This window comes from Puma concolor, chromosome B2, assembly GCF_028749965.1.
Source record: "Puma concolor isolate L17-30 chromosome B2, mPumCon1.1.hap2, whole genome shotgun sequence".
In the NCBI taxonomy this organism is placed as follows: Eukaryota; Metazoa; Chordata; class Mammalia; order Carnivora; family Felidae; genus Puma; species Puma concolor.
This window is the reverse complement of record NC_141671.1, coordinates 89,324,032-89,342,077: the sequence shown is the minus strand read 5'-3', so window position 1 is coordinate 89,342,077 and position 18,046 is coordinate 89,324,032. Positions and strand designations below refer to the sequence as shown.

General features: G+C 35.6%; 2 long non-coding RNA genes across 2 annotated transcripts in view; one reads left to right on the top strand and one right to left on the bottom strand.

The window, feature by feature from the left end:
- The window catches only part of LOC147581102 (uncharacterized), a 321,165-nt gene that overhangs the window by 83,614 nt on the left and 219,505 nt on the right, over positions 1–18,046 (bottom strand). The window lies entirely within an intron of this gene.
- On the top strand, positions 8,365–16,758 carry LOC147581103 (uncharacterized). Its single transcript, XR_015250844.1, has 4 exons — positions 8,365–8,449; positions 8,549–8,809; positions 15,911–16,048; positions 16,486–16,758. It is a non-coding gene; the product is annotated as an uncharacterized LOC147581103 (long non-coding RNA).

The following is an 18,046-nucleotide window of genomic DNA, read 5'->3' as shown; positions in this document are numbered from 1 at the left end:
CACTATTTATGACAAAGGAGCCGATAACATACAATTGGCAGTCTCTTCAGTAAAGGGCAGTCTCTTCAGTAAATGGGTAGGTAAACTGGACAGCCACATGCGAAAGAATGAAACTAGATCACTACCTTATACCATACACAAAAATTAACTCAAAATAGATTAAAGATTTGAATGTAAGACCTGATACCATAAAATTCCCAGAAGAAAACATAGGTGGTAATCTCCTTGACATATGTCTTAGTGATATATTTGTGGATCTGATGCTACAGGCAAAGGAAACAAAAGTAAAAATGAACTATTGACACTATATCAAACTAAAAAGCTTCTTTACAGAGAAGGAAACCATCATGAAAAAGAAAAGACAACCGTACAAATCACAGAAGATTTTCATATCATATCATATCATATCATATCATATCATATCATACCACATCATATCATATCAATCATATCTCATTAAGGGTTAATACCCAAAACATATAAAGAACTCATACAACCCAACAATAAAAGCAAACAATCCAATTTAAAAATGGGCAAAGATCTGAACAGACATTTTTCCAAAGAAGATATACAGATGGTCGACAGACATATGAAAAGATATTCAGTATCACTAATTATTAGGGAAATACAAATCAAAACACAGTAAAATATCACCCCACATTTCTTACAATGGCTATTATCAAAAAGGCAAGAAATAAGTGTTTCAAAAAACGTGGAAAAAATTGAACCCTCATACACTATTGGTGGGAATGTAAATTGGTGCAGCCACTCTGGAAAGCAGTATGTGGATTCCTCAAAACATTAAGACTAGATCTGCCATATGATCCATCAATTCCATTTCTGTGTATTTATCCAAAGAATACCACATCACTGACTTGAAAAGATATATGCATCCCTATGTTCATTGCAACATTATTTACATTAGCCAAGATATAGAAAAAAGCGCCAATCAATGAATGAATGGATACAAAAGAGATAGTAAAAATATTCAATATATTATTCATCCATAAAAATAAAATTTTGCCATTGTGACAGCATAGATGAACTTTGAGGGTATTATGCTAGGTGAAATTAGTCAAATGAAGAAAGACAAACACCATATGATTTCACTCATATGTAGAATCTAAAATAATAAAACAAACAAAACAATACAAAATCACATTCATAGATACAGAGAATAGATTGATGATTATCAGACAGGAAGGGCATTAGGGGTTGGCAAAATGAGTGAAGGGAATCCACTGTATGGTGATAGGTGTTAACTAGACTTTTGGTGGTGATCACTTTGTAGTGTATACAGATGTCAAATTATAATGATGTACACCTGAATCTTACATGTTATATAACAATTTTACCTCACTTTAGAAAAAATATTTTTCATATTAAAGGATAGCTACTATTATGTTCTCCATTTGACAAATGAGGAAATTGAGACTTAGAAACTTAAGGCTTAAAAATGTAAATCAAGCATTATAAAGTATGAATGAATGTATGTATATACTTGTGAATGATGGTTACATTCTCTCTGTCCTTCAGTTTCATTATCCAAAAATAAGATTAACTCAACAAACCCCACTAAACCATTAATTTAACAAACATTAATTGAGCACCTACTATACTGGGTGCTATGCTAAGAATTTCAGATATGTTGGTGAGCTAGACCTATACTGTCCAAAATGGTAGCCACTATACATGGTATTTAAATTTATTTTTAATTAATTATAATTAAAGAAAACTAAAAATTCAAGTCTTCAGTCACATTAACCACATTGTAGGCACTCAATAGCCACACGTGGTTCACAGCTCCCATACCAAGTAATGCAAAATAGAACATTTCCCTTATCACAGAAATACTACTTGATAGCATTGAACTAGATAGCTGTTGCTATCTATCTTCCTGGAGCTTGAATTTTAGTATGGGAGACAGACTATTCAAAAATTTTATTATAGTACTGGTACATGCCATGAGAAAAGCTAAAAGTGCATAGGGGACATCTAATCAAGAGACTTAACCTATTTTAGGGATTAGAGAAGGCTTCCCAGGAAAAGTGACATTTCACCTAAGATCAAGAGGATGAGAAAGTGTTAACCAGAGGAAAGGGGGGAAGAAGACTCCCGAACAAATGGAGGCACCTGTGTAAGCCCTAAGAAAGGAGGGATTTGAGAGGAACTGAGTGGCTGAGGCATAGGAATGGAGGGTAGGTAGGGGCGAGTGCCTAGTAAACTGAAGGGATCAGCATGGGTAGAAGCAGGTAGAACCATCCTAAAATCAATGAGAAGTAATTAAAAGGGTTAAGAGAAAAACAGCATGTCTGACTGGTGTTTTTAGAAATATCACTCTGCCTGTGTATTCAAGCAAGAAGTCATCAAGGGTCATGGCTTACCCTGGCTCTACATTAATATGCTGAAAATCAATTTGAAACCAATTTTCTGGAGGCAATTCACCTGAAGAGACATTTGCCAAGCAGCCAATTCACCAAATTTACCATGTTTATCAATTAACTTCTGAAAGGATGTAATACCTTGTTTGAAAGTTGTGGAGTCAGCAACTGAAATGCCTAGACCCCCTTCACAGTGTTTGAAAAGATAATATTGTCGACTAGCTATCACAAGAGCACACTCTTAGACTTATAAGGAACTTCTTTGCCATTTAACCTGGCACAAAGTACCACATTAGGAGCACAAACCTTGGCCACAAGCAGTTAAATATCTGTCATGGTGCCCTGGCCACTGAAGAGCCAGGATTAACCTTGAAGTTCTAGAACTGATTATTTTGGCTCGTCCAAAGACAAAAGAAGAGTTCTGCTGCATGGTTTAAGGACTTTGGTGGATTAGGAGCTCTAACTGAAATCCTGAGACTGTCAGGAATAGGAGAAAAGGATAGCAACAGCCTGCACCTGAGAACGGAAGGCCAGCGAGTACTGGTGGCGTTTGCTCAGCCTTCTGGTAAAAACTGCCCACTTCTACCGAAAGATAGAGAAGAGAAATGATGGTGGAGTTAATAAAATATTCTACCTCATAAAGGGTCACAGGGTGATTAATTCATTACAAGTTTCTATGACACGAGATAGTTTTCTTCTAGGGGAAAAAAGGCAGTATTAATATACAAGTCAGTAAATGAGCAGTTTAAGTTCACAGCACAGAGCTGAATGCAGATTGATGATTTTTCAAATAGCCTGTGGTAATGATTATGACTGCGAGTAATGAGGGGAAAAAATTGTATTTTTTGGATAAATTTTGTAAACTTTCTCAACCTGGAAATACAAGCATTAACTATCAAGATCACTTATATCTAGATAAAAATAAGAGAATATTTCCACAGACTTCCTGTTCATTTTTCAATACAAAAGTAGATTTTCCGTGAAATTAATTTGAACTATATTTACAACAACCAACCAGAGTTAAAATGGAAAAAATAAAACCAAATTAAACCCCTGAGCCATTGCCTTTGTTTTCCAAGGAAGAGGAAACAAAAGTTCTTACAGATTTTAAATATATTTAAAAATTAATATTGGCAGTCTTTAATCTATTTATTTGATACTTTCAAGACTATAACTAAAGAAGCTCAATAAATGCATAATAGACACAGGAAAAGACTAAAAGTGACATTCAGCCCGTGAGATCTCTTTTAGATAGCAACAAAAAGAAAGAAAATGATGGAGGTCTAATTTTTCTTTCACTGATAGCCATATTCTGACCCCTTGAGAAACAGAACATTAGCATTTATAATTGTTTGGCGTGTATCTTACAGTTCAGCACTTCAAATTCACTCTTCCCTACAGATGAGAAAAAATGGTTAATAAGAAGTTAAATTAAGAGGGTCCACTGTTTGTTTTTCCCTGGCAAGCCACCATGGCCTTGCCCATTTCTGCTTCTCTTAGTTCCCTGGAGCACCCTACACAACATTAGGCATATGGCAGGTACTTAAGGCAAAATGTATTGTCTCAACTATTGTGCCCTATAAGGTAGGGCTCCCAGCACCTATTATAGCGTTTCTTAGTAACGAGACCCAACACTTGCTCCTTCCTATATCGAGGCAAGTAAAATTTTGCCCATAGGTTTTAATGGCTCTAAAACCTAGAAAAAGCCAAATCTGTTATGAAATGTATCAGATAATAATCTTCACCAATAGCTCTAAGTATCTTCCCTATATATAAACATTCCCTATCTTTCTATCAACGTTTCTGCTAAGAATCTCTTAGCTTCACTGGATGTGTTTAAGCTACCATTTTAGAACCAAGATCGAGTAGTGATTGTCAAACATGAAAAACAGCAAAATAATATTTTAAAGAACATTGTACACTTTATTATGTAATCCAGTGCCAACATTGTGGGGGACACCTTCAGGAATCACATTGCATGGTGACTTTGATGTACTGGTATCCAAGGTCCTATTCAGGACCAGTACCAACCATTTATATAATTCAATTAATTTAACAAAATCAGTCAGGATTCAGAAAGGAATTAATTCACTAGGAACTTTAAGGTAAAACATATTTAGATCAAATGATGCAGGCTATCATAAGAATCTAAAAAGAGGGGCGCCTGGGTGGCTCAGTCAGTTAAGCGGCCGACTTCGGCTCAGGTCATGATCTCACGGTCCGTGGGTTCGAGCCCCGTGTCGGGCTCTGTGCTGACAGCTCAGAGCCTGGAGCCTGTTTCAGATTCTGTGTCTCCCTCTCTCTGACCCTCCCCCGTTCATGCTCTGTCTCTCTCTGTCTCAAAAATAAATAAATGTTAAAAAAAAAATTTAAGAATCTAAAAAGAAAGTGCAAAGAATATTTAATGTAATATAGAATCAAAGAGGCAAGTACTCATTTTCTGTTGTCAAATGCAAACTTGGATTGTTGCTCAGGATTACTGTAACAAGATTAGCAATGAGAACTGCAGAAGTAGTAAATTCGTGTGCCTTATAACCAATCTAAATTCAGTGTGCCACCACCTGTAAACATGAGCAATAGATTTCTTTTTTTAAATGACCTGCAAAGTATCTAACAGGCTATCCTTGGGGAACTAACACTTTTTGAACTAATTAATCATCAGATGCCACTGCTGCTCCACTCCACTGAATATGAAAAAGCAGTTATTGGACAATAAAAAAAAAAATCTCTAGGAAAATAAAGTGTTGATACACCACTTTTGGAGGGCAGAGTATTCTGTAAACAACATTTCCAAGTCCTCGTCAAAATCTTCATTTTAAAAAGCAGAAAAAAGACCATAAATATTCCTGTAAATGAATACATTTTAACATTGAAAACTAATTTAAACATTTTGATTTCCTTAGTACTTTAAAAGAAACATGGATCAAGCTAAATAATGAATACTAAGAATATTAAAAGGAAAAGGTATTTTATAGTGGTTACAGCCCTAGACTAGACAGAACTTCAAAGGGGACTGACTTCTATTTTGGGCCTTACAATGAACAACATTCATGACTCTGGACAATTTACTTCAGCTCTGTTTTTCAGTCTCCCAAGATATGAAATGAGAAGGTTAGACTAGATGATCTTTAAGATCCCCTCCAGCCCTAACCTTCTATTAAATGTCAACATTTTCAGAACTACTTTTTCTTTCCCATCTGTACAGTTTTGTCAATATTTAGGCCACTATCTAAGAATTATGGTTTGGGTTTAGCATTTACAATCAATATAGGAATTTTCATTATTATTTAGCTAAGTATCTCTGAATACTGACACTTTTTATTGTCTCACATATTTTAATAACAAACAAAACAATCTTTATGAGACCAAGCAAGACTTAAGAAGGTGCTACTGACCAGAGACAAATGTCAAACTAAAGATACTTTGAATATATTGTAAGCATCCTCTTCTTTGGACTTCAAAGCACAATACATTTTTCTTATTCACTATATTCCTATGGTTTTCTAGTTATCTTCAAAATACTAAGATAGATTCAACAAATGGAGGATGCACAAGAATTGTGTAATTTATTATATGAACCTGTGAAATAAGAACTCAAATTATTATTCAGCTGTTCACTACAGGAAACTACATAAGAATACAACATGGTGAATGCGCTAGGTGCAAAACTCTGAAGACACTGGCCAACAGGGCAATTGGAAATAAAATCCATGTGCACAACAATCCCTCTGCTAACAAAGACCATGAATAAGGAGAACACAAAATGCAAGTCTACCCTAAACAGTACAAGTGCACTCAAGTAACATATGGTATACTTTCTTGGTACCAATAGAAATAACTAACATTCTTCCAGAATTCACCATAAATTTATAACAACTGTGATAAACACTTTAAGTAATACATTATAAAGGCTAGAAAGCTCTCATCTCCCACATTCTCTTGTATCTAGAATTCTAGATGCAATTGAGATATTAGCAATTAGATGGCATGACATGAATTCAGTACTTATTTAAGTTCAACAAGACTTAATGCATAAGACAACCACTTTTATCTGGGTCAGATCTAGTAGCTGTGGTGTGACTCGAGTCTACAGTTCTGGTGATAGAGTCTTGATTCCCCAGCCACCAATGTTAGTAAAGTTTTCAATTTCCTTGTCGGAATGATTCTGAAACATTATTCTGGAAGTCTCCCTTGAGGCCCAATCAAGCTCCCTATCCTCCCAGAATTCCAACATTTTGTAAGCACATAATTCCTTATGTTTGATGTTTTTTTGCTTAAAATAGCTGAACTGGTTTCTATTGCCAGCAACTGAACCTTGACTAATGTAGATTGTTATAAATAATTGTAGATGAAATATTCAAAGATGAATATCTGAGTTGGCTTAAAAGAAGTGAGAACCTGGCTGCCAAAAAGTGTTGAATATTGGTAGACCATGGTCTCAGTAGTAAAACAGATATTTCAGTTACCACCTATGGTCACCCGGAATGAAGTGCCTGTGGAAGGTACAACTTTAATGAAATAGCAGCAGTTTCCAAAATAGAGTATGATAAGCATAACGATGCAAGGATGGTCGGGTAGGTTAGTTACCTGTAACTGCATTGGAGATATAAAAGGAAGAAAAATGCAGGCTCTACCATAAAGTCTTTGTTTAAGCCATAGCAGAAAAAAGAAAGTTTGTCTTAAAAGATTGAATCTCTTATGTCTACTGTCACAGAGTTGATTAGCTAAATCAAAAAAAGAATCTGATCCTTTAGCTGATGAATTACAATAAAGTCTTATATTTCTTATGCGAAAACGGGAAATTTGCTTAGAAAAGAGCAGAACCATGAAATTTTGGTGACAATTGATTAAGATGGTAATTGGGACCTTTCAGATATCTTTGAGTACACAGTCCCCCCGCCAAATCCTACCAAACCTACTGAGTCAACAGACACCTCCTACCCTGACTGATGAGGCTGATTCCACCTTACATAAAGAATTGGAAATGACCTCACTTCAGGCTACTGAACTTGTAAAGGGATACCAGTTATTCACATGTCATACCCTGTTTTCTTCCAGATCTGAGTCAAATATCAGCATGTCATTAGTTAGTCATCTGAAACCTAAAATCATTGGTGACCTACAATAACCTTGTGAATATGCTGGAAAAGTCTTGGTAATATATGGAAGAGAAAAGTCAAGACTGAGAAAAAGAAAAGTGTTGAAGTGAGTTTATTACAGGCAACTGCCTCCTATTTCTTCCAGTCCAAAGCACTCAACCTTCACAGAGATACTAACAACTGAATTGTTGAAGGAGCACCAATATCCTCAGAAAGCACTGTCATAACTGTCCTCTGAAGGCAGGGAGGAAGGAGCCATCTCATACTGCCACTGAAATGGGTTCCTTCATTTCAGTGGGCATGATAAGAGCTAAGGGTACCAGAGACTTAATTATAAAAGGCAAGGAGAATACTGTTGCCATAATGGGTATTAGGGCTAAAGGGACCTTTATAATGAACTTTGAGAATGATTAATTGACAATAGCGTCCTTATAACTAAATAAACAAATAGTCTTATTTGATCTATATAGTGAAAACCTCTAGGTCTGGTGAAAGAGGCTTGATTGACTAGAATTACCCTAATAGAAAAATCACAGCCTCTCACTTAGAAGGCAAGATACTGATGTGGAAGAATGATATCACCTCTCAGTCTTCCTCAAAGTAACTGCAGTCATTTACCGCAGTCTGTACATTGAGAAAGGAGAAATATTCAGATCTTTTCATGATTTGTGCCATGGACCTCTTATGGTAGCCATGTAATAAACTAAGTTTTGGCCCAAGACCACCTTTCATTCAGGTCAGCATGTCTGAAAACTCATTCTGTAGTTATTTTCCCTCCTCCTAGGTGTTACAGTAGAAATAGACATTCTTGAGAGCTGGCAAAATTCCAACAATTGTTCTCTAATTCATGGAATGAGAGCTATTATGAGTCATGGTACGTGTGGTAACCACCTTGCAAGATGGTCCCCCAATGACCTCTGCTTCCTGGTATTCACAGCCTTGTGTAACACCCTCCCACGCTGTATCAGGGTTAGTCTGTGTGACTAGTAGAATGGTTATAAAAGGCTAGGTTATAAAAGACATTGTGACTCTGACCTTTGTTCTTCTCTTATATCACATGTTCTGAAGGAGCCACCTGTCATATTATGAGGAAACCCAAACCTTATAGAGAGGCTCATGTGACAAGGAATTGAGTCATTTGAGTGAGCTATCATGGAAATGGACCTGCTGATTTCCTGATTTCAGGGCAGACCTTGAGCCAGAACCACCTACTTGAATTCCTAACCCAAGAAATGTGTTCTTAACTCTAGCTACACATCAAATCTATTACCTTTTAAAACTGCACATGACCCTGGCTCAGATTCCAAAGAATTTGATAAAAGATCTGAGGTAAGACTTGGCTGGCTATTTGTAATAAAAACAAAAGATGTTTTGGTTTATAACTATGATATTGAATCACTATTCCATACTGATTTATTTTTCACCTGGTTCCAATTTTTATAGTTTTTGTATCATTACTTTTTCAACTTATCTTAAATACAAGTGAGAATAAGGCAAGAAAATCAGTCATAAAGAAATCACTAAATCACTTTAATGTGCATGGGAAGTCCCTAGAATCATGTCTAGGATAACACAGAGAATTTCACTGTATTTACTCTTTCTAGTTCCTCCTATCCTCCAACCACCTTTATTTGGGTGAAATCAGAGCAAAATTACAGCTAAGGTATGACTTTAAAGGACAAAGATTACACAGGGTAGCCTTAATGGCTAGTAGAGAGATGAAAACAAAGAATGGCAATTCTTTGCTCTGATTAGCAACTTTGTGCATAGGTTTGGAACTCAGGAGTCTCTCTGCACCTGCCAATCCTCTCTTCTCTGCCAGGCTATCATCATGCAAAGTTTCCCAACCACAAGAGTCAGCTACCACAAATTGCATCCTAGGCACAGCTATTCAATCTCAAATTCCTATAATATATGATGGGCTCAATAAGGTGACATCTGGAAAACCTACATTTGGGGGCTGATCTACAGACATCCTACTGCAGATGTGGACACCAATAACTCCTAATCTAATCTAAAAGGGACTCACCCAAGTCCATCACCAGCTATTATATTTAATGGTATCAGGCAAACTCTAATCAGAAGTTTCGGCAAGAGACATGGAAAAGAACAAAGAGTTCCCCAATAACTGAGTATGATTAAAGGAAGGATTGCTTTCAGCAAGAGGCCTAAGAGTTTAGTTCTAAGTGTTTTTCCAACCTTTTCCCCACACAGTACTGCCTTTCTGACATGCTCAGTGCCGAATCCAACACACATCTTCAACAAAGCTGGGATTCCATTTTGGTAGACCTTCACTGGCTTGACAGTGAGGAGATAGAGTGCTAGAGACAGAGGAGATATTTTTTAAAAAATATATTGTTATTCACATGACTGAAAATCTGATATCTACTCCACTACTTTCCCCTTTGGAAAGGAAGAATGTATTAGGAAGGTTTTTCATATGCTCTCCCCTGAGAGGTTATCCAGCCTTCACTTAAATATCACCAGTAAGAGAGATCTTAACAATTACCAATGTAATCCATTCTATGAACAACACTAGAAATTAATAAAGCTTCTCTTTGAGGCCAAATCATACTACCTAAATTTCCCACATACTGATCCAAGTTTTGTCCTCTGAATGACAGAAATCAAATCCTATTCTTCTATCTGCAAGATTTCAAATACTGAAAGACAACTATAATGTCCTATCTTTTCTAGACTAAACATCTCTAAATCCTTCAACTCTTCTTGTTAAGACATAATATTATATCCTCTTACCTTCCCATGTGTCCCTGAATATGCTTTGATTCAATGTTTCTCAAATGCTTATTTAGTAGCTTGTTTTCTAAAACAGAAAATCTAAGTCCCACCTACATAGATTAGAATCCAGTAATTCTGGGGTAAGGCTTGGAAATTTACATTAAAAAATTCCCAGTAGGGGTGCCTGGGTGGCTCAGTCGGTTAAGTGGCCGACTTCAGCTCTGGTCATGATCTCACAGTTCATGAGCTCGGGCCCGCATCAGGCTTTGTGCTGACAACTCAGAGCCTAGAGCCTGCTTCGGATTCTGTGTCTCCCTCTCTCTCTCTGTCCCTCCCCCGCTTGCACTCTCTCTCTCAAAAATAATAAATAAACATTAAAAATGTTAAAAAAAATTCCCAGTGAACTTCAGTCCAATCAATATTCTAGTTTATTAATATGATGCCCTGAACAAAACCATAACTATAGTTGAAAGAAGAAGTAATTATTATCTCCTTAAAGTCAAGTACTATACTTGACTAAGATTGGATCATAAATATTAGTATTAACTATTTTCAGAATACTAGCAAATAGAATTTCTAGGAGGTATCTCTTATGTCATCTTATTATCTTCTTATGCCCATGCCACTGGACAGTTTTACCAAGGTACATAGCTGATAAGCAATCACTTTCATTTTTCTAGCCTCTCAGCTTAGACTAAAAATCTAATTTTAGATTTTTCAAATCAAGAAATTTTCTATGCCGGAAAAGCACATCTTCAAGTGCATTAGTCATGTGGGATCATAACAAAATACCATACTCTGGATATTTCTTAAGCAACAGAAATTTACTTTTCACAGTTCTGGAGGTTGGAAGTCTAAGACCATACCAGCATAGTCAGATCCAAATGAGCATTCTCTTCTTGGCTTGCTAACAGCTGCTTTCTTGCTATATGTTCATATGTCCTTTCCTCTGAGTGCATGTGCAGAGAGAGAGAGAGAGCTAGGTCACTGGAGTCTCTTCTTTTAAGAGCACTAAGTCTATCATGAAGACCCCACTCTGATGATCTCATCTAAACCTAATTATCTTCCAAAGACCCCCCCATCTCCAAATACTATCACATTGGGGCTTATGGCTTCAATGTATGAATTTTGAAGGGACACAATCCAGGCCATAACAACAAAGTAGAAACTTCTAGTAATTTGTTCTATCATGATTATATGCACACTCCAGTATGGGAAATAACAACGTTCATTCTGTTCCCACTTGCTAATCTTTTCCTTATATTTTTAAATTGAGGCTCAACTCACCAATATCAAGTAAACTTCCATGATTAGCTCTGCCTCTGATCTACTCATGTATCCTCAATAAATACTTGAACTGATTTTAGGAATTCATATTTAATATAAGCTTTCCAAGGATAAAAAACAATTTCTCAAATTCTTTAGTAAATCTCCACAGTATTGAGTTTTGTAGTCTTTATATAGTAGATGACCAATGAATAAGAAATAATTCAATGGAAATTATTAATTTTTCCTACCGTGTCACTTTCAAACCTTCTCCTTTTTTCAAAAATATACATATACTTATTAAGGTATCAGGCACTGTTCTAGATACTGAAAAGAAGCAATTAATAAAATCTATATGCCCTCCTTTATAGAGTTAATGGCCTAGATGGGGATATATGTATTGAAAATAATAATCACAGAGATGAAATATACAATTAAAGTTGTGATAAACACCTTCAGGAAAAAGAACTAAATAAAATGAAAATAAAGTTGTGGCAGACATTGTGAAGGAAAAGTAGATTGACAGATTACAATGCGGGCCTGACTAGCACAAAATTCAGGGAGGACTTCTCTGAAAAAGCCATGTTAGGAGAGATCTGAATGACGAGCAGATGACAGCCAAGCAAAAGGACAAATTCCAAGCAAAGGGAATAGGACAGAAAAAGATTCCAAAGCAGTAAGGAGCTTAGCCAGCCCCTTTGGGGTAAATGAAAAAAGAACATGTGGCTAAAATGGGAGAGAAAATAGATTATGATGAGCGTGGAGAGTTATACAGGGACCACTTACAGATCAGTTAGAGGGGGTTAGATGTATTCTAAATGTACTGCACAGACACTGAAGAGCTACAGCAGGGAATGCTGCAGTTTTAGATCACTCAAAGCTACTACATGCAGAATATGTTGATGGGAGACAAGAGGAAATAGACAATCAAGTTTGCAAGCTTCCACAGAAGATAGTTTAGGGGAGAAAAGATATTTGCTTAGACTACAATAACAGTGGATATCTGAAAAAGCAGGCAGATTCGGGGTATATTTTGGAAATATATTCCAGAGGAATCAAAACGGGGGTGTAGAGGTTGACACACATTTGCTTTCATACAATGCTTACAAACAGTATGTGCTTTCTATAACTGCTAAGACTCACAAAGATATCTTTATGTCTAATTGCTCCTTTATCTTTTGCCTAAATGTTCATTTCAGGTAAAAGCTAGATTTGTTTAACTTTGTACAACAACCAGCACAGCGTGATAACCATATTACAGTCTCTTAAATTCACTTAATAAAATTGTATCTAACAAGATTCTGGGGTTCTTAGTGAGTCAATATTATAAATATTGAAGGAGAGTGTCACAAGGGACAGACTTTTAATTCAAAAGAACCTGACATTCTCTTTAAATGGCATTTTTCCCAAAAGTTAATATCAATTTTAAGGAATTAGAACGTGAACTCATAACATTAACCTCAAATACAAGCTTCTAGCAACCACCAATATCCCTAACTTTAGTGAAACCTATCTCTAAATTTGAAGTGAAACTATAACTGCACTTTAATGTTACAAATAAGATTTCTATGTGAAACATGCAGGACTTCCAAAATATATAGGATGCATAGAATGATGTTGCAAAATAAAACAGTTTAATAGATTCTTACTGCCTTTGAATATGGAAATATAAAACTCCTTGGTCCTAAGCTATATAGTCAGAAAAAAAATCAAATGGGTAAAAAATAGTGTTAAAGTCATATAACATCTTTAACTTTAAAAATCATGCTAACTTTTCTCTCTCCTAGAATGTCAGCTGAGAAAGAAACAAATTGAATTACATAGCTGCAGATATTCTTTTCAATGTTTTCCTTACTAGAAAAGGGATAGATATTTTTTGAAAAAAGAAAGGGGAAAAGCCTAGTCAAGAGGAAAGAGATTCCAAAAGGATTTATATATATATACAAAGATCATATCTTCTCTATCAACCCACTTTCCTATTTCAACCCTGATCATTTTCTTCATGGACAATAAGCACTAACCTAGTGTAAAATAGTGTAGGAAGAGTATGTGCATATGTGATGAATAAAAAACAAGCTGCACCCATTTTGGGTGTTTTTATCATTAACTGCTGTTGCATAAACTGAACATACAATGGGCTGTGACACTGGATAAATCATTTGTTTCCACTTGTTATTGATGACATTTCATAACTCGTTTGGGGCTCTGCTTTGCCCCGTCACTCGTGAGTTATGAGGTCATCAATCATGACTGGGAATAAATGATTTATGTAAGTCACCCTATTGTATATTTTAGGTACAGTATACAATAAAACACACACTATTGATTTCTAATATTGTTGCATTACGTTTATCATGTGTGTTTGTGAGACTGTGATCTTGTGTCATCTGCTGCAACTGAGTACGAGATGCTAAAATAATTTATGAGAAAAGAAATGTACAAAAATGACTCAGAGAATTCCTATTTTTAATTAATATCTTGCTAAAGCAATTTTAAAGGCCTCCTGAATTAAAAATACTGTCTCAAGTAAGGGGAGTTGCAGTTAAGGACATGAAGTCAATATATAAGGTCATGATTAGGAAACAGAAAAGGACTAAAGAGACCTTTCAATAGAGGATATGCCACCCTGAATAACCTACGGAGATACTGAAGACAAATCTCCCACTGAGAAACACTGTACTGTGTATTACACTTGAAAGGATCAATGGCTTAGTAACAAGAATACCATGGAAATACAAAAAAAAACTTCTTCCAGCCATTTTTAGAGAGGAAAAAGGTAGAGTGGGGGACAAAAACCAAACTGCTCCCTTTCATTGATGAAAGCTTAGAACCTTTAACTATAATACAGGTTGAATTTGCAAAGAATCCACAAGCAAGTTTAATTAACATATTAATTGAAAATGAACATACAGTGATTAGGAAAATACTCTTACTTGAATGGAATTCTTTAAAAAGAATATAGCATCTTAAGGGATTGGAAAATTTTTCTTTTGCTTCCTTCCCATTTCATCTCCCAACTGACTTCTATTTTTTTTTCTTGATGAGCTTAAAACTATAAACATGATTTAAAAAAAAAAATAAAACTACAAGAAAATGCAAAGAAATTTGAGGGAGGCAATCAAAAACATATTGAAAATCAAACCTAGAATAAGAGCATCAAAAATCTAGGAACTTTCAGCTATTTGCAATTACAAGAGTAATTGCTATTTTAACATGTTTTGCTTGTTCCAAAGAAACTCTGGTTCGTAAGCTGAAATTCAAGGAGTTTAAATCACCGTGAAATCTTTTAGGAGCTGATCAAGACTAAATATACATCAAAATCAAAACAACCTATTATCTACATATTTTAGTTGATTAAAAAAATAAGGTACTACTCTGAGCAGTACTACACAGAAGTTGTTGACCAGCTGGGTTCAATTCCCAGTGATGATAAAAAAAAAATAAATAAATATTTAATCTGAAGTATGAAGAATTTAGGTCAGATATAAAGAAAAAATTATTTTTCTTACAGGAAAGTATTAGATATTGACATTAGCTATTGAAAACAGTTGTAGAATTTTCTTTGGAAATTTTTAATAGTAATTTTACTTTTTAGAATGGTTTAGGTTTGCCCTACTCTAATGGCCAAGGGTTGAATTATAAATTCAAATAACTTCTCACAATTCCTTTCACTGCTTAATCCTATGATGATACTAATTAATTAAGAGCACTGTTTTATAGAGCAACAGCATAAGAGGATTGAGAATTTCAAAAGTGAGAGTTGGTAGCTTTTATTGACTAGTAAGGTGATATATGAGAAAGCAAGTCAGAAGTCCACAGTTTAGCTAAAAATTCTCAGTTTAAGTCCAATATTATTAAGAAATATTTAATTTTTAAGGTTTTTCCCTAGATTTTTTTCTATTTGCTTTAATTAAGTATAAGATTTCTTAACCTACAGCATTGACTGGGCTTTAAGGGAGTTTAATACCTGAAATTGTATTAAAAAGTTACATATGATAAACACATATGATAAACACATATGTATATTTCTGGGGAAAGAGCTCATGACATTATTAAACTTTATTCAGAGTCCAGGTCTAGAAACAAAAAAAATTAAAAATTTTAAAAATGATTACAAACCACTGATTCAAGAGGCTGTCATTCACAATCAAGTCTATTATCCATCTTTCCAAATTGTTTATAAAAATAATTCCATTTTTTAAAGTTATTCTTTTGCCCCACCCCACCCCCACCTTTTTTTCCCCTGCCCCCACCCCACTCCATCTCTCTGTCTCTTATGGCCTTGATTGGTTTTGGCAATTGGTCAGAATAAAGTACTTAAACTCAGTGGCTAATTTTTATATCTTTCAAGTGTCTTTGGATAAAAGTCTGATTGTAAATTCAAAGTATGAACTTAACTAAAATCACTTTATTTCTTGTATGCAGATATCAATTAGATGTGATCTGCCTTCTCCCCTACACATAATCAAAAGAGTAGCTGCTACTTAAATGTGGAGGAAACTCATATATGGAATCAAAACAGTCACTGAAGAAAAAAAAATTTCCTCTTCTAAAACTCAAAGGGTAAACTTTGTAATGTTTTAATTTCAGATTTTATATTTTTAATGATAACAGTGCCATGAGCTATGGGAATATTATCATTTGATATAAGGAGACTACAAAGAGAGGCAGACAGTGTAATTAGGAAGCATCTTTGCAGATATGTATAGTAAGTGGTACATGATCAATTCAGGATATTTTTTGGAAGGAAGAAAGGAAGGGAAGAAGGAAATAAGAAAGAAAGAACAAAAGAGAAACGAACAGGATATAAACCTGGCTTAATCAGTTTAGAGCCATTTTAATGAGCTTGTTCCCCAAGCATTAGAAATGCTGATGGAACCACAGCCTATACATTTGGTCCTTTACCAGGTTGGGTATAAGGAGACTGGGGACTTAACCCCAGCTCTGCTCCTGACTCACTGACTGACCTCAAGCCAGTTAACCCATCTGTTGTTTTTCAGAAGGTGATGACTTGGAGACTGTCTAGCAATTGCTGTGCATTAATGGGGTGACAGTCAGAGGAAGACGCCTGGGGCAGAAGAGCTTCAGTGTAAGGAAATCAGCCTTTACTGCTCTGCCCAATCATGTCAGCACCACTGCTCTTTCAAGGGGCTTCCCGCCATTGTTGCTCCCTGCTCCGGAACACCCCATGCTGCCAAAGCCACTGCAGGGGGTCACCTTTAACAGACAACCTCATTTTCAAATTTCCAGACCACTAAATCAAATGAACCAGTGCAAGAGTAATTTTTTTTTAAGGTTGCCAGAGAGATGCATAGAAGAGTTGCCTATCTTGGGAAGAGAAAATTACAGCAGGAGTCTCGCTTTGTGATGATTGGAAAAGAAGGTAGATCAGAAAGCAGCTTCTTGAGTTTGGGAATTATTTAGATTTTAAATTGTGTTTTGCTCTACATCAAATTGGATTAGATTCCTTGAATCTTCTAAGACTTTGATCCAGCCCATTTCACATTTACAAATTAAAAGGCAGCTTCAGCAGTGAAAATCATATAAGATACAACAAGAAAGCTTTGAGGGGCATACAGGCAGATTTAGCCTAAAGGCCCATCCACTTGCGTAGTGTCTCATACCAACATGTTTGTGCTTTGAGAAAATACACTCAATTCCTATAATGCTAAACATTCTTCAATAGAGAGGCATGCATTCATAAAGCAGTTGTATATCTACAATCCTTTATACTGTTTCATGTTTCTGAATCCAATAGTAATTTAGTCTATTAGAATCAATACCCCTAATTCATAAAAGCAAATTTTCAGGGCACTAAAAGTGTTGTACAAATGCAGACCAGTTAAAATTTTAACCAAAGTTAAAATAAATGAGTGTCATATATTTGACACTTAACACGTCCATGACAACTAGGCTCACCCTAAACAATCATGCAGAAGTGAAAGCAGTGAGGAAAAAGAGAGGAAGAGGGTAAAACATTCAAATCTAAAAGTTTACAACGGTAAATATGAGTGTGCAGGAATACTTAAAGAAAAATCACTGATCTCCCTATGCATGAGCAGGAAGTTTGAACCTAAATATCATCCATCCAAACTATAAAGGTTAGACCAGACATCCGTTAAGAAATAAAAGGATCATCAGCTAACCCCAAAAAGAATCCTTCAGCTTAGTACACTCCAGCAACTTCCCAATGCCACAATGTGTGTGCAAGGCTTCATCAACAGGGTTTGAAAAGCACTGCTATTCTCCAGATAGTGCTCACTACATGAACGCTAACATAAATCAAAAATACTGGCATGTGTTCCCTGTAGTCACTGTAGCTTAATCCGCTTACTCTAACCCTTCCCACCTTCACACAGGGTCATCTCTCCATGTAACCGACATATTCCCCTTTCAAAAATCTTTTTTTTCATGAAGGTTTATAAATGCCTTATTGATTTTCCACACAAGGCCAGTCAACTTCTGACTTCACAAAAGGAGTTGAATAAAGTGGCTGAACCCACTGCTGTTTCCCTACCTACATAAGTAAAGTACCACTACCCAGTTAATTTTAGTTCTACT